General features: G+C 45.1%; 1 protein-coding gene and 1 long non-coding RNA gene across 2 annotated transcripts in view; one reads left to right on the forward strand and one right to left on the reverse strand.

Moving 5' to 3' along the window:
* LOC139274793 (neuronal PAS domain-containing protein 2-like) overlaps nucleotides 1–26,695 on the forward strand; it is a 238,266-nt gene that overhangs the window by 98,341 nt on the left and 113,230 nt on the right. The window lies entirely within an intron of this gene.
* On the reverse strand, nucleotides 9,935–15,140 carry LOC139275089 (uncharacterized). The gene is made up of 2 exons (XR_011595669.1): nucleotides 15,100–15,140; nucleotides 9,935–11,318 (listed from the first exon to the last, which is right to left on the reverse strand). It is a non-coding gene; the product is annotated as an uncharacterized lncRNA (long non-coding RNA).

Raw genomic sequence — 26,695 nt, forward strand, 5'->3', positions numbered from 1 at the left:
CTTAACTTAACTTCAATAAAATTATTCTTGTATCAAACTTTACTTTAAGATCACTCTTTAAGATCACTTACAAACTTTTAAACTTGTAAATTTACATAACTTACAAAAAACTTTTAATTTGAGAACAGTTACAACAGTAACAACAATAATAATAATAACCTCAACAACAGCAGCAATGAAAGGCTGCACCCATCCATCTCGCCTCTACCTTATTCTAAGACCTTCCGGTGCTTGGTCATGGATTCTCCACCACCCCTGCCCACAGGCGGTGACACAGTGTTTCTGGGTCGGCACCAAGCTTATTCTTTCGAACATCTCGGGTACTGCGCACTTGTTGAGGGGAAGAGGGGGGACGTCGGCATCAGGTGGAAATTTGGAGGGCCCAGGTGGCAAGTTGGATGGCCCGGCCTTGGGCTCTTCAGAGGCTGGTGTGGGGATTGGAGTGGAAGTGACAGTTGATCGTGTCAATGGGCGCGGGGTCTGGGCGTGTTCCCTTATTGCAGCAACTAACTCCAATATGCCATCCCTCATGTGCCCTGACAGTGTCTCAACGGCCTACAACATTCCCTCCCTCATGGTCAGTGATGTGGTTTGCACTACCTCTGACATTCCCTCCCTCATGGCCACTATTCCCTCACTGATGGTCCCGGATATCATTCCCATTTCTCATGTTATTGCTGTTAGTTCTCCTGACAGTCCCGCTACCTCGCCACTCACCCCACTGATGGTGTCCAGGAGTGATCACGTAAGGTCAATGCTCTCCGCACTCAATGACATAATCTGAACCACGTCTATTAGATCCTGCACCTCAGGAGAGCGCGGTCGAGCTCTCCTTCCCCTCCTCCCCACAGGTGTGCCTCACTGCACCCCACCACTGGGACCCACAGCCTGGGACGGTGGGGCCCTGGGTGTGCCTCACTGCACCACACCACTGGGACCCGCAACCTCAGAAGGTGTGAAACCATGGAATGTCCCACCAACATTCAAACCACTAGTCACGAAAGGGGCTGTCACCTCAATGAGCGGCACCTCCTCCAAAATCAGTACAACAGTGAGAGCTTCATCCAGCTCCATTCCCTCCTGCTCCCTCTCCCCTTCACCTTCATGTTCTTGGTCTGGAAGGTTGGATTGGAAGATGTTCTCCTCTTCAGGCTCGTCCACATCTGAATCTTCTGCATCGTCAGGGCTGGACTCACGTTCTGCAAAATATAACAGAACAATCAAATGGTTAGCAGCAGAAGAGGGGGCAGGGTGGGTGGCATGAGTAGGCTCACACATTGCAGTCCAGGCAGCAGGCTGATTTGAAGGACCACGATGAATTTGCAGGACTTACTCTCTCCCTTGAGTGTGGGCCCAGCTTGTGCAGTGGTGATTGCTTTTCTCCAGGTAGGATCCATCAAAGCAGCGACCCTCTCTTCCAAGGGTGTCAGTGGGTCAGATTTGCTGCGCTTCCTCCTGTTTGAGTTCTTTCCCTTTTGTTATGTGCCACCTTCCTCTGCAAAGATGAAAACCTAACTTTTTAAAGTGGGTGTCTTTCTGCTGGGTGGGACATACAGATGGTCACATTTACAATTGCAATTCCATTGAAAAAAAAATATTACTTATACTAACTACTTGACCAATGTCCTGCCACTTTTGACACTGGCCTCCAGATCTTGTGGTGTTCACCATTGCGCAGTAATCTTCTGCCACTTGGTTCCAGCATTTCTTCATTTCTTTGGGTGGAACTTTTATGTGACCTCTGCTGGTGTCCAGCTCCTGCCATCTGGCCTCAATCACAGTAACTAGTGCCTCCACTTCTTTCTGTAAGAGATTCTTGGTCCTTGCACCACGTTGCATCTTGTATTGCTGCAGCTACGATTTTTCCAATGCTCTCACACAGCACTCAACGTTCTCAATTACACAACTGGCTCTTTAAAAATGGCTGATTGCCAACTCGGAGCTGTACTGCACATGCGCATCCATTGCAACGTGTCAGAAACATAACTTATTTGTCCGCGCATGCGCAGAAAGTGTAGCAGCATTTTTCGACGCAGACAGCAGACTCCAGCGCTCGAGGCGACTGGACACGCTGCGCTACACCAAATTCGAATTATACATCGAGGAAACTTTGGCAAATTATTTCTGGCGCATTTCTGACCTAGAAAAACGGGCACAACTCTGGCAGTACACCAGAAAATGGGCTTGGGGAAAATTGAGCCCAAGAACATAAGAAATAGGAACAGAAGTAGGTCCTACGGCCCCTCGAGCCTGCTCTGCCATTCAATAAGATCGTGGTTGATCATTGACCTCAACTCTACTTTCCCACCTGATCTTCATATCCCTTGATTCCCCTAAACTCCAAAAATCTATCTATCTTAGCCTTGAATATATTCAGAGACTCAGCATCCACAGCCTTCTGGGTCAGAGAATTCCAAAGATTTACAACCCTCTGAGTGAAGAAATTCCTCCTCATCTCTGCCTTAAAATTGCCTACTCCTTGTTCTGAGACTATGCCCCCTACTTAACTTAGGAAATAGTAATATAGAAAATAGGAGCAGGTGTAGACCCTTCGGCCACTCGAGCCTGCTCTGCCATTCTATAAGATCATAGCTGATCTGATCTTGGGCTCAGCTCCACTTTCCTGCCCGCTCCCCATAATCGTTCACTCCCTTATCATTCAAAAATCTGTCTATCTCCACCTTAAGTATATTCAATGACCCAGCCTCCACAGCTCTGTGGGGCAGAGAATTCTATCGATTTACAACCCTCGGAGAGAAGAAATTCCTCCTCATCTCAGTTCTACATGGGCAACCCCTTATTCTTAAACTATGCCCCCAAGTTTTAGATTCCCCCACGAGTGGAAACATCCTCTCTGCATCTACCTTGTCGAACCCCCAGTATGTTTCAATAAGATCCCCTCTCATTCTTCTAAACTCCATTGAGTATAGGCCCAACCTACTCAACCTTTCATCATAAGTCAACCCCCTCATCTCGGGATTCAACCGAGTGAATCTTCTCTGAACTGCCTCCAATGCAAATATATCCCTCCTTAATAAGGAGACCAAAACTGTACACAGTAATCTAGGTGTGGTCTCACTAATACCCTGTACAGTTGCAGCAGTACTTTTATATTCTGCTTTTATACTCTATCGCCCTTTGCAATAAAGACCAACATTCCATTTGCCTTCCTGATTATTTGCTGTACCTGCATACTAACTTTTTGTATTTCATGCACAAGGACCCCCAGGTCTCTTTGTACTGCAGCATTTTGTAATCTCTCTTCATTTAAATAATAATTTGCTTTTTTATTTTTCCTGCTGAAGTGGATAACCTCACACTTTCCCACATTATACTCCATCTGCCAAATGTTTGCCCACTCGCTTAGGCTGTCTGTATCCCTTTGCAGATTCTTTGTGTCCTCCTCGCAACATGCTTTCCCACCCATCTTTGTATCATCAACAAACTTAGCGACATTACACTCGGTCCCTTCATCCATGTCATTAATATAAATTGTAAATAGTTGAGGCCCCAGCACTGATCCCTGTGGCATCCCACTAGTTACCATTTGCCAACTGGAAAATGACCCATTTATCCCGACTCTCTGTTTTCTGTTAGTTAGCCAATCCTCTATCTATATTACTCCCAACCCCATGAACTTTCATCTTGTGCAGAACCTTTTATGTGACACCTTATCGAATGCCTTCTGGAAATCCAAATGCAGCATATCCCACTGGTTCCCCTTTATCCACCCTGCTCGTTACATCCTCAAAGAACTCCAGCAAATTTGTCAAACATGATTTCCTTTTCATAAAACCATGCTGACTCTGCTTGACTGTATTATGCTTTCCAAATGTCCTGCTCCTGCTTCCTTAATAATGGACTCCAGCATTTTCCCAATGACAGATCTTAGGCTAACTGATCTGTTGTTTCTTGCTTTCTGTCTGCCTCCTTTTTTAAGTAGGCGTGTTACATTTGCAGTTTCCAATCTGCTGGGACCTCTCCAGAATCTAGGGAACTTTGATAGATTACAATCAATGCATCCACTATCTCTGAGATCCTGGGATGTAAGCCATCAGGTCCTGGGGACTTGTCCACCTTTAGTCCCATTATTTTACAGAATACATTTTCTTTAGTGAAACGATTGTTTTATGTTCCTCCCTCCCTATAGCCCCTTGATTATCCATTATTGGGATGTGTTTAATGTCTTCTACCGTGAAGACCGATACAAAATATTTGTTCAAAGTCTCTGCCATTTCCCTGTTCCCCATTATTAATTCCCCAGTCTCATCATCATCATCATAGGCAGTTCCTCGAAATTGAGGAAGACTTGCTTGCACTCTAAAAGTGATGTCTCAGGTGGCTGTACAGTCCAATGCGGAAATTATAGTCTCTGTCACAGGTGGGACAGACAGTGGTTGAAGGAAAGGGTGGGTGGAGGGCCTGGTTTGCCGCACGCTCCTTCCGCTGTCTGCACTTGGTTTCTGCATGCTCTTGGCGACGAGTCTCGAGATGCTCAGCGCCCTCCTGGATGCTGATCCTCCACTTTGGGTGGTACTGGGCCAGGGATTCCTAGGTGCCAGTGAGGATGTTGAACTTTATCAAGGAGGCTTTGAGGGTGTCCTTGAAACATTGCCTCTGCCCACCTGGGGCTAGCTTGCCGTGTCGGAGCTCCGAGTAGATCGCTTGCTTAGGGAATCTCATGTCGGGCATGCGGGCGATGTAGCCCACCCAATGGAGCTGGTCGAGTGTGGTCAGTGCTTTGATGCTGGGGATGTTGGCCTGAACGAGAACACTGATGTCGATGCGTCTATCCTTCCAGTGGATTTGCAGGATTTTGCGGAGGCAGCACTGGTGGTACTTCTCCAGTGCTTTGAGATGTGTGCTGTATATAGTCCATGTCTCTGAGCCATATAGCAGGGCAGGTATAACTACTGCCCTGTAGACCTTAAGCTTGGTGCCAGATTTGAGGTCCTGGTCTTCAAACACTCTCTTCCTCATGCGACCGAAGGATGCGCTAGCACACTGGAGGCGGTGTTGGACCTCGTCATCGATGTCTGCCCTTGCTGATAGTAGGCTCCTGAGGTATGGAAATTGGTCCGCGCCGTGCATTTTGATGACCTGGGGGGTGGGGCAGTGTTGTGTGGCAGTGTCAAGTTGGTGGAGAACCTTTGCCTTACGCATGTTTAATGTAAGGCCCATGCTTTCGTACGCCTCGGTGAAGGTGTTGACGATGGCTTGGAGTTCAGTCTCTGAGTATGCGCAGACGCAAGCGTGGTCCGCTCACTGTAGTTCGATGACAGAGGATGAAACGCCCTTGGTTCTAGCCTGGAGGTGGCGACGGTTGAACAGGTTCCCATTGGTTCTGTAGTTTAGTTCCACTCCAGCAGGGAGCTTATTGATAATGAGATGTAGCATTGGAGCAAGGAAGATTGAGAAGAGCGTTGGTGCGATGATGCAACCCTGCTTGACCCCGGTCCGGAAGTGGATTGGGCATGTGATGGATCTGTTGGTCAGGATCACGGCTTGCATGTCATTGTGGAGCAGGCGGAGGATGATGACAAACTTTTGTGGGCAGCCAAAAAGGAGGAGGACACTCCATAGTCCCTCACGGTTGACAGTGTCAAAGGCCTTTGTGAGGTCAAAGAAGGCCATGTACAAGGGTTGATGCTGTTCCCTGCATTTCTCTTATAGCTATCGTGTGGTGAAGATCATGTCCATTGTACCCCTTAGTGGAAGGAATCAACTTTGCGACTCTGGGAGGGGCTCTACAGCCACGGGGAGAAGACGAGTGAGGAGGATTCTTGCAATGACTTTCCCAATGGCCAACAGCAGGGAGATTCCTCTGTAGTTACTGCAGTCGGACTTGTCCCCCTTTTTGAAGATGGTCACGATTATGGCATCTCTGAGATCCTCTGGCTTACTCTCCTCCTTCCAGATAAGAGAGATGAGGTCATGCATTCGTGTCAACAGTGCTTCTCCGCCATATTTTAGTGCTTCAGCGGGGATTCCATCTGCTCCTGATGCCTTATTGTTCTTGAGCTGATGGATAGCCTTTTCTAGCTCATGCAGGGCTGGGGTTTTGCTGTGATGGTGGCGGGTAGCATGTTGCCGGATGGAGTCAAGGACACTCACGTCGAAGGCAGAGTCTTGGTTAAGGAGATCTTCGAAGTGCTCCTTCCAGCGGGAACTGAACATAAGAACATAAGAATTAGGAACAGGAGTAGGCCATCTAGCCCCTCGAGCCTGCTCCGCCATTCAACAAGATCATGGCTGATCTGGCCGTGGACTCAGCTCCACTTACCCGCCCGCTCCTCGTAACCCTTAATTCCCTTATTGGTTAAAAATCTATCTATCTGTGACTTGAATACATTCAATGAGCTAGCCTCAACTACTTCCTTGGGCAGAGAATTCCACAGATTCACAACCCTCTGGGAGAAGAAATTCCTTCTCAACTCGGTTTTAAATTGGCTCCCCTGTATTTTGAGGCTGTGCCCCCTAGTTCTAGTCTCCCCGACCAGTGGAAATAACCTTTCTGCCTCTATCTTGTCTATCCCTTTCATTATTTTAAATGTTTCTATAAGATCACCCCTCATCCTTCTGAACTCCAGTGAGTAAAGACCCAGTCTATTCAATCTGTCATCATAAGGTAACCCCCTCATCTCCGGAATCAGCCTAGTGAATCGTCTCTGTACCCCCTCCAAAGCTAGTATATCCTTCCTTAAGTAAGGTCACCAAAACTGCACGCAGTACTCCAGGTGCGGCCTCACCAATACCCTATACAGTTGCAGCAGGACCTCCCTGCTTTTGTACTCCATCCCTCTCGCAATGAAGGCCAACATTCCATTCGCCTTCCTGATTACCTGCGGCACCTGCAAACTAACTTTTTGGGATTCATGCACAAGGACCCAGGTCCCTCTGCACCGCAGCATGTTGTAATTTCTCCACATTCAAATAATATTCCCTTTTACTGTTTTTTTTCCCAAGGTGGATGACCTCACACTTTCCGACATTGTATTCCATCTGCCAAACCTTCGCCCATTCGCTTAACCTATCTAAATCTCTTTGCAGCCTCTCTGTGTCCTCTACACAACCCGCTTTCCCACTAATCTTTGTGTCATCTGCAAATTTTGTTACACTACACTCTGTCCCCTCTTCCAGGTCATCTATGTATATTGTAAACAGTTGTGGTACCAGCACCGATCCCTGTGGCACACCACTAACCACTGATTTCCAACCCGAAAAGGACCCATTTATCCCGACTCTCTGCTTTCTGTTCGCCAGCCAATTCTCTATCCATGCTAATACATTTCCTCTGACTCCGCGTACCTTTATCTTCTGCAGTAACCTTTTGTGTGGCACCTTATCGAATGCCTTTTGAAAATCTACATAGACCGCATCCATCGGTACACCTCTATCCACCATGCTCGTTATATCCTCAAAGAATTCCAGTAAATTAGTTAAACATGAATTCCCCTTCATGAATCCATGCTCTGTCTGCTTGATTGCACGATTCCTATCTAGATGTCCCGCTATTTCTTCCTTAATGATAGTTTCAAGCATTTTCCCCACTACAGATGTTAAACTAACCGGCCTATAGTTACCTGCCTTTTGTCTGTCCCCTTTTTTAAACAGAGGCGTTACATTAGCTGCTTTCTAAACTGCTGGTACCTCTCCAGAGTCCAGAGAATTTTGGTAGATTATAACGAATGCATCTGCTATAACTTCAGCCATCTCTTTTAATACCCTGGGATGTATTTCATCAGGACCAGGGGACTTGTCTACCTTGAGTCCCATTAGCCTGTCCAGCACTACCCCCCTAGTGATAGTGATTGTCTCAAGGTCCTCCCGTCCCACATTCCTGTGACCAGCAATTTTTGGCATGGTTTTTGTGTCTTCCACTGTGAAGACCGAAGCAAAATAATTGTTTAAGGTCTCAGCCATTTCCACAATTCCCATTATTAAAACCCCCTTCTCATCTTCTAAGGGACCAACATTTACTTTAGTCACTCTTTTCCGTTTTATATATCTGTAAAAGCTTTTACTATCTGTTTTTATGTTTTACGCAAGTTTACCTTCGTAATCTATCTTTCCTTTCTTTATTGCTTTTTTGGTCATTCTTTGCTGTCGTTTAAAATTTTCCCAATCTTCTCGTTTCCCACTAACCTTGGCCACCTTATACGCATTGGTTTTTAATTTGATACTCTCCTTTATTTCCTTGGTTATCCATGGCTGGTTATCCCTTCTTTTACCGCCCTTCTTTTTCATTGGAATATATTTTTGTTGAGCACTATGAAAGAGCTCCTTAAAAGTCCTCCACTGTTCCTCAATTGTGCCACCGTTTAGTCTGTGTTTCCAGTCTACTTTAGCCAACTCTGCCCTCATCCCACTGTAGTCCCCTTTGTTTTAGCATAGTACGCTCATTTGAGACACTACTTCCTCACCCTCAATCTGCATTACAAATTCAACCATACTGTGATCACTCATTCTGAAAGGATCTTTTACTCGGAGATCGTTTATTATTCCTGTCTCATTACACAGGACCAGATCTAAGATAGCTTGCTCCCTTGTAGGTTCTGTAACATACTGTTCTAAAAAACAGTCCCGTATGCATTCTATGAATTCCTCCTCCAGGCGACCCGTGCGATTTGATTTGACCAATCGATATGTAGGTTAAAATCCCCCATGATTACTGCCGTTCCTTTTTCACATGCCTACATTATTCCCTTGATTATTGCCCGCCCCACCGTGAAGTTATTATTTGGGGGCCTATAAACTACGCCCACCAGTGACTTTTTCCCCTTACTATCTCTAATCTCCACCCACAATGATGATTCAACATTTTGTTCATTAGAGCCAATATCGTCTCTCACAACTGCCCTGATATCATCCTTTCTTAACAGAGCTACCCCACCTCCTTTCCCTTCTTGTCTATCTTTCCGAATTGTCAGATACCCCTGTATGTTTAATTCCCAGTCTTGGCCTCCCTGCAACCACGTTTCAGTAATGGCCACCAAGTCATACCCATTTGTAATGATTTGTGCCGTCAACTCATTTACTTTATTTCGAATGCTGCGTGCGTTTAGGTAGAGTGTTTTAATACTAGTTTTAAACCATGATTTTTAGTTTTGACCCCTCCTGCAGCCCCTTTATATTCAGTGGCCCTTTTTGTTTTTTGCCTTGGGTTTCTCTGCCCTCCACTTTTACTCATTTCCTTTCTGTCTTTTGCTTTTGTCTCCTTTTTGTTTCCCTGTCTCCCTGCATTTGTTCCCATCCTCCTGCCATATTAGTTTAACCCCTCCTCAACAGCACTAGCAAACACTCCCCCTGGGACATTGGTTCTGGTCCTGCCAAGGTGCAGACCGTCCGGTTGTACTGGTCCCACCTCCCCTAGAACCGGTTCCAATTCCCCAGGAATTTGAATCCCTCCCTGCTGCAGCACTGCTCAAGCCATGTATTCATCTGAGCTATCCTGCGATTCCTACTCTGACTAGCACGTGGCACTGGTAGCAATCCCGAGATTACTACTTTTGAGGTCCTACGTTTTAATTTAGCTCCTAGCTCCTTAAATTCGTCTCGTAGGACCTCATCCCTTTTTTTACCTATATCGTTGGTACCAATGTGCACCACGACAAATGCCTGTTCACCCTCCCTTTTCAGAATGTCCTGCACCCGCTCCGAGACATCCTGGACCCTTGCACCAGGGAGGCAACATACCATCCTGGAGTGTCGGTTGCGGCTGCAGAAACGCCTATCTATTCCTCTTACAGTCGAATCCCCTATCACTATCGCTCTCCCACTCTTTTTCCTGCCCTCCTGTGCAGCAGAGCCAGCCACGGTGCCATGAACTTGGCTGCTGCTGCCCTCCCCTGATGAGTCTGTTAATTCCTGGATTCTTTTACTTCAATCTGGTTCAGTAAAATTACTGAGTCAAATACCTCTTGTGCTTTGAACAAAGCAGTCTTTATTACCGGCCAGTAAGACCTATCAGACAGAAGATATACTCTCTGGATAGAGCGTACACACTCCCTACGGATAGGTGAAGTTACATCGTAAAGCGTTAACAGTTATACAGTTTTGAAATCAGATAACAAAATACAAATGGATTGACAGTCTAACTCAGCCACTCATTAGTCAATCTATATGAGATGTTCTTCTTGAAAGCTCAAGTATTGCCTCCAAATGTTTCAATCTAATGGTGTGACTATTTACTGAGACCTTGCAATTCTGCAGATGTATTTCATGTTACAAATATATATTATTGGCAGGATTAGTGACTTGAAACCTTGAGACAGACTGTTAGCTATGCTGATGTTGCACTATTTGCAATCTGACATTCTCCCAGCTATTCTTCCATGGCTTATACATTTTCATATATCCCGTTTACTTTACTGTCCTTAATTCCATATATTCCGTTCAGATATCCACATCCCCCCTTTTATCATTCTATGATAACATTTAGGATCATTCTATGAGTATTGCATTGTTGAGTAGTTCTCTAGTTTGTTGGATCATAACCCGGGAACCCTTGACCACAAGAGGGTCTGCTAACCTTGTCATTGCTTTACAGCAGAGGTTAAGGCAACCAACAATCAAACAGCAGGTAATTATTATGATGAGAACAATTGCCCCATGTATTAGATAGGATCTCCAAGATCCACCCAGAAACCAATCAAACCTGCTAAGTTCTTTTGCTGGTGTGGATAACTTTTTCACCTCCCTCCTTATGTGATCGGCAAGGTGGGTTATGTTTTCTGAACTATCAGGAATGTAAGTGCAACATTCAGATCCTATCAGGGCACACGTTCCCCCTTTCTCAGCTAACAGGTAATCGAGGGCCATTCGGTTTTGTAATGCTACGGTCCTTATCGCTACCATTTCAGCTGTGATGCCCTCCAGAGCCTCAGCAGTGCGGTTAGCTACCTGTTCCAATATCGTTTCTTTGAATCCATCTAACAGTCTCAGTTAGGGTCAGGGGAACGGTGCGCAAAGGAATTCCCCCTTTGGAATGTATAGGGATATGTGAACACACCCAGCATCTAGTGAAGTGCCCTTTTTCCGCATAAACGTAAGACATATACAAAAAGGTGTTTACATGGAGCTCTCGCCTTTGTCTTCCTTCCCGTGCACCAAAACTGTCATATATCAACACTATTATGCAGACAGTAGCATACAGACACAGTCTCATCTTATAAATAGTCCAATTATTTAGCTGATAAAAAGAGTTCTGTTTTCACATTTCCCTTCAGGTCTCCGTCAGTGTATTTGGCTGTCTGACAGGTAAGAGTTCAAACTGATCCTCCTTCAACTGCCTTGTTCAGCTATAGGGAGGAGGAGATCTGGAACAGAAACAGGAATTAGACTAACCAGCAAAATTTGTTTAAATGGTGATGAGCTTGCAGTGGTGCAGGTGAACCCAGGCACTTTTCCCCTCAACCTTGGCTGCAGTGGGGGTAGTGAGTGACACCTAAAAAGACCCTTCCTATTGTGGCTCTAATCCCTTCCGAATCCATACTTCCCTGGTGCCACGAGGGACAATTCGGGTAAAACTGGGAGGTCGAGGTGAGCATCTTGAACCTGGTTGTGAACTAGTCGCAGAGCCTGAGTCAGAGAAAGAACATAGGTGGTCATCAGTCTAGCTGAGATCTCATATCTGGGAACAATTTCCCTCATTAACACCTTAACAACAGTCTGAGTCTTATTGTCCAGGTTAGGGTAGGCTTCAATCCATCTGCTAAACACATCTACTATTACTAACACATATCTGTAACACTGAACTTTTTGCAACTCAATGTAGTCCAACTGAAATGTCTCAAAGGGACCTTCGGGTAGGGGCGTTTTACCCCAATCACAGGGGACTCCCTTCCCTGGATTATGTTGCTGGCCAACCAGGCAACGACTACTGATGTTCTGGGTGAGCGCCTGGAGTTTAGGGTGCCACCAAGTAGCCAAAAGTGTGTCACTCGTGGTCCTTGCTCCACAATGAATAGCAAAATGCATACATTCAATAACCCATAGAGCCAACTCGTCAGACATGCAAGTCTGTTCCGCGGGAGTGGTCCAGAGTTTAGAAACATTGTCATAAGTACATGCATAATATTTCCACAACAGTTTATCTTTTTCAGGAGTGTCCCCCTGTGCTTTTATAACATCTTGGATGGTTGGCATTGGTTTTTCCGAGGCTAACTTATCCTTCGCAGGATTTTTAGTCTGACTCATAATTTTGGGCACTACCATCTGTTGGTCACGAGAGGCCTGTTTGGCCTCTTGGTACAATGGCAATGCGTTTGGGGAACATGAGGGCTTGCAACAAATCAGATACTAGCTGTTTATGAGATATCTCATTCCCCTGTGAGGTTAGGAATCCCCTATTTTTCCATAATTGTCCGAAATCATGCGCCACCCCAAAGGCATACCTAGAGTCGGTATAGATATTGACTTTGAGATCTTTGGCCAAGATACAGGCTTGGGTGAGGGCGAATAGTTCAGCTTGTTGAGCAGAATAGGCGGTTTCAAAGCAGCAGATTCCAAGACCTGATTCTCCTGGTTTACTATGGCGTATCCTGAGATTCGTGTATCTTCTGGATTAATAGAAGTACTTCCGTGAACAAACATAAACAATCATGACTGGGTTCTTCCTCATCTTGGGGTGGCTCAGTAAGAAAACAGCCCGGATTAATTGCAGTATAGTGCCAAAAAGTCAGTTTAGGATTGCCTGTGATTTCAGTGGGTTCTGTCGGATTGCCCTGCACTGAGATCTCAATCGGATCAATGGGAGTATAACCCACTTGGGAGGGGTTCTCTGCCCACACATGAGGATCCACATAGTCAGGAATGCCGGAGCCAGTATGATGCTGTAGAGTCGTTAAGACCTTCTCGGGGTCCCCATGAAATTGGACTGTTCGGCCATGTTTTACAATTTGCACATCCCGGCTGGTAGGGTCAGCCTCATCTATGGCCTTGCGTAACATAACTCCCAAATCTTTAGCATGGTGAGGGGCTAATACTTCACGAGCAATATACGGTGCCATTGTTAGGGGCTGTTTCCACAGATTCTTATCCACTTCCACAAAATCTGCCTCTCTTTCCAGTCCAGTCACTCTAGCCCTTAATAGAATTCCCTTCACTTCCCCTTCGTGATCCTGATAAAAGTTCTGCAGGTCCTGATTCTTTCCACTGGGATCGTATGCTAGGGTCACGTGATAGGGTGCCTGCGGCAGGTCCAGAGACCACCACTGAGGGGTTCTAGTGGTATAATACTGCCGCTTAAGGGTTTCCTGTTTTACAATAATCTCCATACTCCAAATGCAACTGGAATTTGCAAAGGAGGTCTCTAGCCATCAAGTTACAGTCCAGATTGGTAGTGATGACAAATCGATGTTCTACCAATTCTTCTTGGTAACCCACTTTAACTAGTTCTGACACCGGGAATGTCGAGATTTGTCCCAGGAATCCTGAAAGTTCCTGTGTTTCAGTAGAAGCAAGGAGTTTAAGCTTTGATTGTACAGAAGACATGAAGGCTCCCGTATCTATCAAAAAGGGTTGCCACTCATTCAGAATGGGTTCGTCGTCCGGGGAGGATCCCTGCACAATCAAGCTGCGTAGTCAATCGGGGGACAATTGACCAAAGGGGTTGTTCTGGGAGAAGTTAGTGTAAGATCCTCCTCTCCCCCCTTGCCCCCCTCCTCTTCCTCCTCTTCCTTTTCCATGCTGACGGTAGGGGCAATTTTTATTCCAATTGGTGTCGGGACTTTGGGATCTTGGAAATCATTTCTAGGCCGGAGGATGTTTCAGAGCTGTCTGACTGCTTGACAGTTCTGCGTCTCGATCGGCGGGGGTGTTTGCTATGTCTTTCACAACTTGGACTGGTAGGTTGACTAGAAGATTTACGGGACTGTTTGTGATGTTGAGATATAGTTCTGCCCTTTCGAGTGTGAGATCTGGTCCTTTCGGCTATATTGCCTGTGAACTGGGGATCCGAATCGCTATCAGAGGATGAGGAGTCAGTTTGGGTTTGTTGCTTTGGTGATATGTGGTTGTTCCTAACTCTTTTTACCGGAGTGTTAGGTGGAGGGTGTTGGGAAGAGGACTGGAGCAAGAGGTCAGGGGGTGCGGGAGGCGCGTTGGGCGCTGAGTCAGTGGCCACTCATCAATTTCATCATCAGCCTCGGTTAACACAAAGCCAGCCATTTTAACTTGTAGTTGATCAATACCTTTCTCAGAGGTCCCAGAGGATCTCTTAGCAAGTTTCTCGTGCGCACATTCATTCTTTTTTTTTAAGACGTCTACAGTTTTAACATGTGTTCCCTCTGTCAATGCAAGTCCTAATTTAATAGCATTTGTTTGCCAACTCGATAGAAGTGATGCATCTTTTAATTTCTGACAATAATGTCGCCAGGTTGCAATTAAATTTTTTTATCCCCTTTTCCTCGTCCCCTTCTCAAAATTAATCCCTGTGCTTTTTTTTTACCTCTACGCTTCTAGTGTCACTTAGAGGCCACTGGTCATCCCCTAATAATTTGTTCAGGGCTCCTGATAATTTTCTAAAGTCTTCAGCTCTTTCAGGGAATTCCTCACATAGCTTTTGTAGCGGATTATCCGCATCCGTGGTTTTATCCAACTGATTACCCATTTTCACACTGCCCCTCGTATTACTGTGTCGCTACGCGTTCGTGTCGTCATGCAATTTAAACAAACTTAAAAATAGACACAGACTTTACAGAACTAACACTGACTTTAACTAACTCCAAATAACCAAACTTTACTAATGCTAACACTTACCCGCGTCGCCGCGCGATTTCAATACTAAACTACCATGTCGCCTCGCAGTTCACGTCGCCGCGCAATCCGCGTTGCCTCGCAGTTCACGTCGCCGCGCAATCCGCGTCGACCCGTGGCTCGCGTCGCCGCGCGAGTTAAGATACTTTAAACTTTAAAAGATAAACAAGGACTTCTAACACTTACCCGCGTCGCCGCGCGGTTCACGTCGCCGCGCGATTTACAAAATAGACAAAGACTTCTAACACTTACCCGCGTCGCTGCGCGGTTCGCGTCGCCGCGCGATTTCAATACTTAAAACTTTACTTAAAACTCTAAACACTTTAAAACTTACAGACTTACTGCCATTAGCACTGACTTTCGCGATTCGCGTTGCTGCGCCTCTGCGTCACTACGCGTCGGCGTCACTGCGCGTTTACGTCACCGCGCGTCTACGTCATTGCGCGTTGACGTCACTGCGCGTTCGCTTCACTGCGCATTTACGTCACTGCGCGTTCGCTTCAGCCCTACCTTCCGAGTTGCTGCGGGGGTTTTTTTTAAATTCAATCAGAGCCTAGACGGGCCAAGTGATATACAAGGTCGACGTCGTACCTGAGTTGAACACCTATCTTCTATTTAAATCCCCATTTTATTCCCTGTGAGCCTAATTTTCTAATTTTGATTTCTTATGAGCCTCAATTAATTTCTTTTAGTCTCCAAATTTCCCTATCCTTTCGCGTTACTGCGCAGTTTAAATCCAATCAGTCAATGAAAGCCCTAATTTAACTGGACAGGAGTGATTTTATTTTTTTTTTACTGCAGTGGAATTTTTTCCATAATTTAAAATCTCAGAACAAATTTTTTTTAGCACCTATTTAGTACGTTACTTTTTTTTGTATAACTAGAGAGAAGTCTGGCACGTAGGCTGTGGACTGCTTTTCGTTATCTCAATTGTTCCAGCCTCAAGGTCGTGTTATTTAATTTTTTTTTTAATCCTTTTGAATCCCTCTCAGTTGTTTTGCTGTGCCTCCTCTGAATGTTTTCTTTCAACAAGTTTTTCTTTTTTTTTAAACCACCGGGACCATGTAATTTTTTCTTTTTTTAACAAATCTATCCTTTGGGCATTTCCTGGCTCCGCAACTTATCATCCGAATATACGTAATTCAATAAGGTTCACACTCTTAAACTTCCCACATACAGGACAACACTACGAAGGGTTAAAACAAACTTTCATTCTGTTTGAGATAAAACAAACCACAACTCCCCGGCTTTTTTTTACAGTAAAAGTCACAGAAGCATTTCTCATTTAAACAGACATTCACAAGAGTCTCTTTTCTTTCCTATTAATTTTTTTTTTTTTTGATCCATGATTGATCATCTATCCCTATCTAGTTCTAACTATCTTTCCCTTTCCAAGTCGCCGCTTGGTTTGCGTCATCGCGCAATTTCCCTATTTCTATCCCTATTCTAAGTTTGAAAGGTATTCACCAGATTGTCCTGGATCTCGTTCAGACACTACCTGAGAACCAGCGAGTGGCTAAACTTTCCTCAGACTTTTGAAACCGGGGGAAACTGGAGCAGTATTGAAATCATACTCACTCCAGTGGCCATTTTCCCCTCGTCTCGTCCAAGGCTAGTCTGGCTCTTAATTTGCAAGTTTTCGGCAGTCGTCCGTTGAGATCCCACTTCTGACACCAAATGTTAATTCCTGGATTCTTTTACTTCAATCTGGTTCAGTAAAATTACTGAGTCGAATTCCTCTTGTGCTTTGAACAAAGCAGTCTTTATTACCGGCCAGTAAGACCTATCAGACAGAAGATATACTCTCTGGATAGAGCGTACACACTCCCTACGGATAGGTGAAGTTACATCGTAAAGCGTTAACAGTTATACAGTTTTGAAATCAGATAACAAAATACAAATGGATTGACAGTCTAACTCAGCCACTCATTAGTCAATCAAGGGAAATCAGGGATAGTATTAAAGCCAAGGAAGTGGCATACAAATTGGCCAGAAATAGCAGCGAACCTGGGGACTGGGAGAAATTTAGAACTCAGCAGAGGAGGACAAAGGGTTTGATTAGGGCAGGGAAAATGGAGTATGAGAAGAAGCTTGCAGGGAACATTAAGACGGATTGCAAAAGTTTCTATAGATATGTAAAGAGAAAAAGGTTAGTAAAGACAAATGTAGGTCCCCTGCAGTCAGAATCAGGGGAAGTCATAACGGGGAACAAAGAAATGGCGGACCAATTGAACAAGTACTTTGGTTCGGTATTCACGAAGGAGGACACGAACAACCTTCCGGTTATAAAAGGGGTCGGGGGGTCTAGTAAGGAGGAGGAACTGAGGGAAATCCTTATTAGCCGGGAAATTGTGTTGGGGAAATTGATGGGATTGAAGGCCGATAAATCCCCAGGACCTGATGGACTGCATCCCAGAGTACTTAAGGAGGTGGCCTTGGAAATAGTGGATGCGTTGACAGTCATTTTCCAACATTCCATTGACTCTGGATCAGTTCCTATGGAGTGGAGGGTAGCCAATGTAACCCCACTTTTTAAAAAAGGAGGGAGAGAGAAAACAGGGAATTATAGACCGGTCAGCCTGACATCGGTAGTGGGTAAAATGATGGAATCAATTATTAAGGATGTCATAGCAGTGCATTTGGAAAGAGGTGACATGATAGGTCCAAGTCAGCATGGATTTGTGAAAGGGAAATCATGCTTGACAAATCTTCTGGAATTTTTCGAGGATGTTTCCAGTAGAGTGGATAAGGGAGAACCAGTTGATGTGGTATATTTGGACTTTCAGAAGGCGTTCGACAAGGTCCCACACAAGAGATTGATGTGCAAAGTTAGAGCACATGGGATTGGGGGTAGTGTACTGACATGGATTGAGAACTGGTTGTCAGACAGGAAGCAAAGAGTAGGAGTAAATGGGTACTTTTCAGAATGGCAGGCAGTGACTAGTGGGGTACCGCAAGGTTCTGTGCTGGGGCCCCAGCTGTTTACACTGTACATTAATGATTTAGATGAGGGGATTAAATGTAGTATCTCCAAATTTGCGGATGACACTAAGTTGGGTGGCAGTGTGAGCTGCGAGGAGGATGCTGTGAGGCTGCAGAGCGACTTGGATAGGTTAGGTGAGTGGGCAAATGCATGGCAGATGAAGTATAATGTGGATAAATGTGAGGTTATCCACTTTGGTGGTAAAAACAGAGAGACAGACTATTATCTGAATGGTGACAGATTAGGAAAAGGGGAGGTGCAAAGAGACCTGGGTGTCATGGTACATCAGTCATTGAAGGTTGGCATGCAGGTGCAGCAGGCGGTTAAGAAAGCAAATGGCATGTTGGCCTTCATAGCAAGGGGATTTGAGTACAGGGGCAGGGAGGTGTTGCTACAGTTGTACAGGGCATTGGTGAGGCCACACCTGGAGTATTGTGTACAGTTTTGGTCTCCTAACCTGAGGAAGGACATTCTTGCTATTGAGGGAGTGCAGCGAAGGTTCACCAGACTGATTCCCGGGATGGCGGGACTGACCTATCAAGAAAGACTGGATCAACTGGGCTTGTATTCACTGGAGTTCAGAAGAATGAGAGGGGACCTCATAGAAACATATAAAATTCTGATGGGGTTAGACAGGTTAGATGCAGGAAGAATGTTCCCAATGTTGGGGAAGTCCAGAACCAGGGGTCACAGTCTAAGGATAAGGGGTAAGCCATTTAGGACCGAGATGCGGAGGAACTTCTTCACCCAGAGAGTGGTGAACCTGTGGAATTCTCTACCACAGAAAGTTGTTGAGGCCAATTCACTAAATATATTCAAAAAGGAGTTAGATGAGGTCCTTACTGCTAGGGGGATCAAGGGTTATGGCGAGAAAGCAGGAATGGGGTACTGAAGTTGAATGTTCAGCCATGAACTCATTGAATGGCGGTGCAGGCTAGAAGGGCCGAATGGCCTACTCCTGCACCTATTTTCTATGTTTCTATGTTTAATCTATATGAGATGTTCTTCTTGAAAGCTCAAGTATTGCCTCCAAATGTTTCAATCTAATGGTGTGACTATTTACTGAGACCTTGCAATTCTGCAGATGTATTTCATGTTACAAATATATATTATTGGCAGGATTAGTGACTTGAAACCTTGAGACAGACTGTTAGCTATGCTGATGTTGCACTATTTGCAATCTGACATTCTCCCAGCTATTCTTCCATGGCTTATACATTTCCATATATCCCGTTTACTTTACTGTCCTTAATTCCATATATTCCGTTCAGATATCCACAAGTCATCCCCCTCAACAGTACTCAAAACGGTGAATCTGTTTTGCAGGGGGAAACTGACTGCCTCGGTATCCTTAATGAGTTCCTCTCCCCAGTCTCACCCTCTAAGGGATCATCATTTACTTTAGCTAATCTCTTCCTTTTTATATACCTGTTGAAGCTCTTGCTATCTGTTTTTATATTTCTTGCTAGTTTACTCTCAGAATCTACCTTCCCTTTCTTTATTACTTTTTCAGTCATCCTCTGCTGGTTTTAAAAAATTTCCCAATCCTCTGTCCTCCCTCTAATCTTGGCCACTTCGTATGCCATTTTTTTCAGTTTGATACCATCCTTTACTTCCTTAGTTAGCCATGGATGGTATTCTCTTCTCTTAAAGTCTTTCCTTCTCACTGGAATATATTTTTGTTGAAAGTTATGAAATATCTCCTTAAATGACTGCCACTGCTTATCAACCATCTTACACTTTAATTTATTTTCCCAATCCACTTTAGCCAACTCTGCCTTCATACCTTTGTAATCACCTTTATTTAAGATCAGGACACAACCATGCTATGATCACTCTTTCCTAGAGGATCCTTTACTATGAGATCATTTATTAATCCTGTCTCATTACACAGCACCAGATCCAGGATAGCCTGCTCCCTGGTTGGTTCCGTAATGTACTGTTCAAGGAAACCATCCAGGATACACTCTATGAACTCTTCCTCAAGGCTACCTTGGCCAATTTGATTCGTCCAATCAATATAAAAATGTAAATTGCCCATGATTATTGCCGTACCTTTCTTACAAACCTCCATTATCTCTTGATTTATACTCCGTCCAACAGTATAGCAACTATTAGTGGGCCTATAGACTACACCTACCAGTGACTTTTTCCCCTTATTATTTCTTATCTACACCCAAATTGACTCTAGATCTTCTGAGCCAATGCTAGAGTCTATTATAAAGGATGTGATAACAGGACACTTAGATAATATCAATGGGATTAGAGAAAGTCAGTATGGATTTATGAAAGGAAAATTATGTTTGACAGACCTACTGGAGTTTTTTGAAGATGTAACTGATAGAATAGATAATGGAGAACCAGTGGATGTAGTGTATTTGGATTTTCAGAAGGCCTTTGATAAAGTCCCACATAAGAGGTGCAAAATTAAAGCACATAGGATTGGGGGTAATGTACTGGCATGGATTGAAAATTTGGTTAATTGACAGGAAACAGAGAGTAGGAATAAACAGGTCTTTTTCGGGGTGGCGGACAGTGACTAATGGGGTACCACAGGGATCAGTACTTGGGCCCCAGCTATTCACAATATATATAAATGATTTGGATGAGGGAACCAAATGTAATATTTCCAAGTTTGCTGATGACACAAAACTAGGTATTATTTAAATGGTGATGGCTTGGGAAATGTCAATGTACAGAGGGACCTGAGTGTCCTTGTACACCAGTCATTGAAAACAAGCAGCAAGCAGTTAAAAAGGCAAATGGTATGTTGGCCTTCATTGCAAGAGGATTTGAGTCCAGGAGCAAGGATGTCTTACCACAGTTATACAGGGCCTTGGTGAGACCACACCTGGAGTATTGTGTGCAGTTTTAGTCTCCTTACCTAAAAAAGGATATACTTGCCATAGAGGAAGTGCAGCGAAGGTTCACCAGACTGATTCCTGAGATGTCAGGACTGTCATATGAAGAGAGATTGGGTCGGCTAGGCCTGTATTCACTAGAGTTTAGAAGAATGAGAGGGGATCTCATTGAAACATATAAAATTCTGGTGGGGTTGGACAGACTGGATGCAGGGAGGATGTTTCTCCTGGCTGGAAAGCCTAGAACAAGGGGTCACAGTCTCAGGATACGGGGTAGGAAATTTAGGACCAAGATGTGGAGAAATGTTTTCACTCAACGGGTAATGAACCTGTAGCATTCTCTACCTCAGAAGACTGTGGAGGTCAAGTTACTAAATATATTTAAGAAGGAGATAGATAGATTTCTAGACACAAAATACATCAAGGAGTTGAGGGAAAAAGCGGGAATATGGTGTTGAGATAGAGGATCAGCCATGATCATATTGAATGGCAGTGCAGGCTCGAAGGACCAAATGGCCTGCTACTGCTCCTATTTTCTATGTTTCTATGTAATATAATTTCTCACTGCTGCACTGATCTCATCCTTAACATAGCTACCTCACCTCCTTCTGGACACGCCAGCCAGGGGAAGCAACCTTTCTGCATCTACCCTGTCAATCTCCTTCAGAATCTTGTATGTTTCAATGAGATCACCTTTCATTCTTTTAAACTCCATATAGGCCCATTCTACATAATCTCTCATCATAAGACAGCCTTCTCATCCCAGGAATCAATCTAGTGAACATCCATTGCACCACCTCCAAGGCAAGTATATCCTTCCTTAGATAAGGATGTCTTACTACAATTGTACAGGGCTTTGGTGAGACCACACCTGGAGTACTGTGCAGTTTTGGTCTGAGAAAGGACATATGTGCCTTAGAGGCAGTGCAACGAACGTTCACTAGATTGATCCCTGGGATGAGAGGACTGACCTATGAGGAGAGATTGAGTACATTGGACGTATACTCTCTGGAATTTAGAAGAATGAGAGGTGATCTCATTAAAACATTAAGATTCTGAGGGGGATTGATAGGGTAGATGCTGAGAGGTTGTTTCCCCTGGCTGGAACTAGGGGGCGTCGTCTTAGGATAAGGGGTCGGCCATTTAAGACTGCGATGAGGAGGAATGTCTTCACTCAGAGGGTTGTGCCTCTTTGGAATTCTCTACCCCAAAGGGCTGAGTCATTGAGTATATTCAAGGCTGAGATAGATAGATTTTTGGACTCTTGTGGAATCAAGGGATATGGAAATCAGGTGGGAAAGTGGAGTTGATGTCGAAGGTCAGCCATTATCTTATTGAATGGCAGAGCAGGCTCAAAGGGTCATATGGTCTACTCCTGCTCCTAATTCTTATGTTCTTATGTATATATCAGAATGGACTGGGGATTGGGAAGACATTTTGGGCTGAGCAAATATGGTTCTGTGAATGCTGCTACACTACTTTTAAGAAAGCAAATGTTCCTTCATGTTAAAAGCAGTTGTGTAATAATTACATTGTAGGTTCGCTGCAGCATTATTTTTTATGCTAAAATTACATAATCTGCTGATTGCTGTTTTAAGTTGATGGAAGCAGGCTGTATGCTTGAATATGATCTCTGTCAGTAGGTCCATGGCATGGATGGTGGTGGATTTTCCTTGTTTTTCTAGCCTGGAATAGCAACCTCGCATGAGCAAGATTTAGGCCAGGATTTTGCTGACATAAGAACATAAGAATTAGGAACAGGAGTGGGCCATCTAGTCCCTCGAGCCTGCTTCGCCATTCAACAAGATCATGGCTGATCTGGCCGTGGACTCAGCTCCACTTACCTGCCCGCTCCCCATAACCCTTAATTCCCTTATTGGTTAAAAATCTGTCTATCTGTGATTTGAATACATTCAATGAGCTAGCCTCAACTGCTTCCTTGGGCAGAGAATTCCACAGATTCACAACCCTCTGGGAGAAGAAATTCCTTCTCAACTCGGTTTTAAATTGGCTCCCCCGTATTTTGAGGCTGTGCCCCCTAGTTCTAGTCTCCACGACCAGTGGAAACAACCTCTCTGCCTCTATCTTGTCTATCCCTTTCATTATTTTAAATGTTTCTATAAGATCACCCCTCATCCTTCTGAACTCCAACGAGTAAAGACCCAATCTACTCAATCTATCATCATAAGGTAACCCCCTCATCTCCGGAATCAGCCTAGTGAATCGTCTCTGTACCCCCTCCAAAGCTAGTATATCCTTCCTTAAGTAAGGTCACCAAAACTGCACGTAGTACTCCAGATGCGGCCTCACCAATACCCTATACAGTTGCAGAAGGACCTCTCTGCTTTTCTACTCCATCCCTCTCGCAATGAAGGCCAACATTCCATTCGCCTTCCTGATTACACCTTCAAACTAACTTTTTGGGATTCATGCACAAGGACCGCCAGGTCCCTCTGCATCGCTGCATGTTGTAATTTCTCCCCATTCAAATAATATTCCCTTTTACTGTTTTTTTTCCCAAGGTGGATGACCTCACACTTTCCGACATTGTATTCCATCTGCCAAACCTTCGCCCATTCAAAATTAACCTATCTAAATCTCTTTGCAGCCTCTCTGTGTCCTCTACACAACCCGCTTTCCCACTAATCTTTGTGTCATCTGCAAATTTTGTTACACTACACTCTGTCCCCTCTTCCAGGTCATCTATGTATATTGTAAACAGTTGTGGTTCTAGCACCGATCCCTGTGGCACACCACTAACCACCGATTTCCAACCCGAAAAGGACCCATTTATCCCGACTCTCTGCTTTCTGTTAGCCAGCCAATTCTCTATCCATGCTAATACATTTCCACTGACTCCGCGTATATTTATCTTCTGCAGTAACCTTTTGTGTGGCACCTTATCGAATGCCTTTTGAAAATCTAAATACACCACATCCATCGCTACACCTCTATCCACCATGCTCGTTATATCCTCAAAGAATTCCAGTAAATTACTTAAACATGATTTCCCCTTCATGAATCCATGCTGCGTCTGCTTGATTGCACTATTCCTATCTAGATGTCCTGCTATTTCTTCCTTAATGATAGTTTCAAGCAGTTTCCCCACTACAGATGGGTCCGTGGTGGACAATGTCGGTGGCGGGTCTTAACCCTGCTGATGGCTTCATTCCGCTCTGTGAAATTAATTTTCCTTGATTGGGCTTGTTAAGCCCACCCAGCGTGTTTCTCGAATTAGAGGAAACGGGTCTGGTGACATCATTTGATGAGGCGTCATCAGCCAGTTTGCTTAAAGGCACCATATCCAAGTTTATTTTGACATTTGTGCTGTCAGTGTTCTAGAGCATTGAGGTGCTGCAAACACTGGCAGTCACTGCACAAAGGCACATGGCTGCACCCAGGCTCTCCCATGACACCCTCCATATGCTTATGGAGGGAGTCACAGCACGCAAGGAGGCCCTCTTCACTTTCCGTGGGCAGAAGTAACCTCCCCAGAAGATCAACACAGCCTAGTTGCACATTGCAGAGGAAGGCACAAGCAGGGATGTGGTGAGGAGAACCTGGGTGCAGTGCCGCAAACATTTCAGATATCTCAGGAGATCACAAAACTTTAGTACAAGACCACAGTCAACCTCATCCTGCTGTGCCTCTCATCACAGCCTTATCACTCTGCATTCCCTATCCTAATCCTGCACATCCTTACTCACACCAACTTACCTTGGACCTCCACCCATCCCTCTCTATCTACATTATCACATCCCCAACTCACTAGCCATCCCTCACACTCACCCTCATCCTAGTGCAATCATACCAACTAACAACACACAAGGGTAGACACAATGTTCATATAAGGTTTCTGTTAATGTGTTGTCAAACATTGAAACCTTTATTTTCAACACTGCGTTCTTGGACAGATTTGTGTGCACCTTTGGCAGTGGCTTAGTAAGTTACAGTGAATGATGAAACATAACGGTACCCCCCGCAATGGTGATGAGTGTGAAAGGAATGACTTGGGCATTGTGGGGATGCTTTATGGTGTTGGTGTGGAGTGGTGCCAACCTGACACATCATGTGGCAGCCAAGGTGTACAACGTCAAGTGAAGTAAATCTGGCTATGGTGAGGCCATCTCTGGCCTCCTGGGCAGCAATGTGGTTGTGTGCTGATGCCCTGTGTCCTGTGCAGCATCAGTTGATTGCAGAGAAGGTTGGTATTGTTGTTGATGCTGCTGGTATGTCTGGTGATGCTGGTGTTGAGGCTGATTGTGGTGGGATTCTGAGGACCAAGGCAAGAGAGTATAAAGGGCACCCATGTTGATGGAATAGATGGCAGATGAAGTAGAGATGACAGAAGCATTCTGACAATGGTGAGAGAGTTCTTCCAATGAGTTGTGAGAGGTTGGAGAGTGGAAAGTAGAAAGCCTGCAGAATCGGTGCCAGAAATGGACTGAGAAAAAGCTTCTACCTGAGGAAAGTGAATATCAGTCAGGTGGGAGCTTTTACTATACATTTGAACTATTAAATAATCAGCTGAGGCAGTGACCTCTGAACTCCCGCCTCAGCTTGACAACCGTAGTCTGCGCATAGCGGGGATCCGGTGGTCATGAAGTTAAAGACAAAAGTTAAGTGAAAAAAGGCTGTTAAGCATCTGGCAACTAGAGACTAATCATTTTAATTAGGTCCCCTCCATTGCCGGTCGGGTCTGCTCAGCGTTGACAGACCCGACGTTGGGAATGACTTGTGGTGATGGGTGGGATCCCGACCCGTTGTGGGAAAAAAAACACTTTCCCACCCAACCCGCCACCGAATCCGCCCGCTGACCCCCTGGAAAATTACGGCCTTAGAATCTATTGGGCTAAAAATTGGAATAGGCCCAAAAACGGGCGCTGGATCGCTGTCGCCCGTTAAAAGTAATGCAGGCAGCACGTGACTTTCTTGCTGCCCGCTAATTAACATGATTGTTTCGTGCAGCCCAGCAATGAGAGTGCTGTTGAGTGGCTGAGTGCTCAGCAGGGGCCCAAGTTCATGGAAGGTTAGCTCTATTTTTCCATTGGCATAGGTAATTTGATTCTCGGGGATAAAAATTCCTTTGCACCTCATTTGGGGTCTGTAACACTCGCCAGGCGCAGAAGTCTCGAATCTCACAAGAAATTGGGGTTACCACACCGCTCCACTTCCTTTCTGGGGCAGATGCATCAGGATTGGGGCGCAGCGCTGCGCACTGGACCGCGTAGCGCTGCTGCTTAGGAAGGACTGTTCCCTTAATTAAAGGGAAGGGCCCAAGCTGCAAACTCTGCAGTAATGAAAGGGACCTCGCTGGACCACCGGGGAGCGGAGGTGCCGTGCCAACAGCCCGACACTCAAGCAGAGTGCTGGACTGACCTATTGCGGCACAGACCCATGTTCAAAGCGCCAACTTTGCAAAGCAGGACAAAATCGGCATAATTTTTGTTTGAAGGCCCACACCTCCCCTTTAACTTGCGAGTGGCCGGCTGTCCGGTTCACGGCCCCTGAAGCTGTTGCTGTCATCGCCCGCGCAACTTCATGGGGCGATACTCAACTTAGGGTCAGGGGCACTGCGCACGGTGATGACATCATCATCGCCGGCGCAGCAAAGTGAGGCGCTACGGGTTACCGCCGCTGCTAAACGAGTTGTTAGCGGCGGCATGCCTGGTCAAAAAGTTGTTTGCGCCCAGGGGAGCTAACGGGAGGTGCAAACTATCCGAATTTCTTAGCCTTAAAGTCCTATCTGAAGAGCTAGCTACTCCTACATCCTAATATCCATTACCACAAGTTCATCTATTTCAAATATCCCTGACAACTGCTGCTATCCCATTCAAGTGAAAAGCAGCAAATATTGTAAATATCTACAAAGATGCTTTTTTTGGTCAAGTGCATTTGATTGGAATGCCTTACTTCTTGCCAAAATCCAGGAAGATTCTACAATATCTTGAGAAGAACAGCATTGCAATATATTATTGTTCTTAAGCTACACCTCCATGGTTATGTCAGGAACACAAGACCTGGTACAGCTGCTCCTCTGTATCGAGAATGTGTGTATGTATGCCAGAGGTGAAGTTTCACATTCACTTTTCCT

The sequence above is a fragment of the Pristiophorus japonicus genome, chromosome 10 (assembly GCF_044704955.1).
Source record: "Pristiophorus japonicus isolate sPriJap1 chromosome 10, sPriJap1.hap1, whole genome shotgun sequence".
NCBI lineage: Eukaryota > Metazoa > Chordata > Chondrichthyes > Pristiophoridae > Pristiophorus > Pristiophorus japonicus.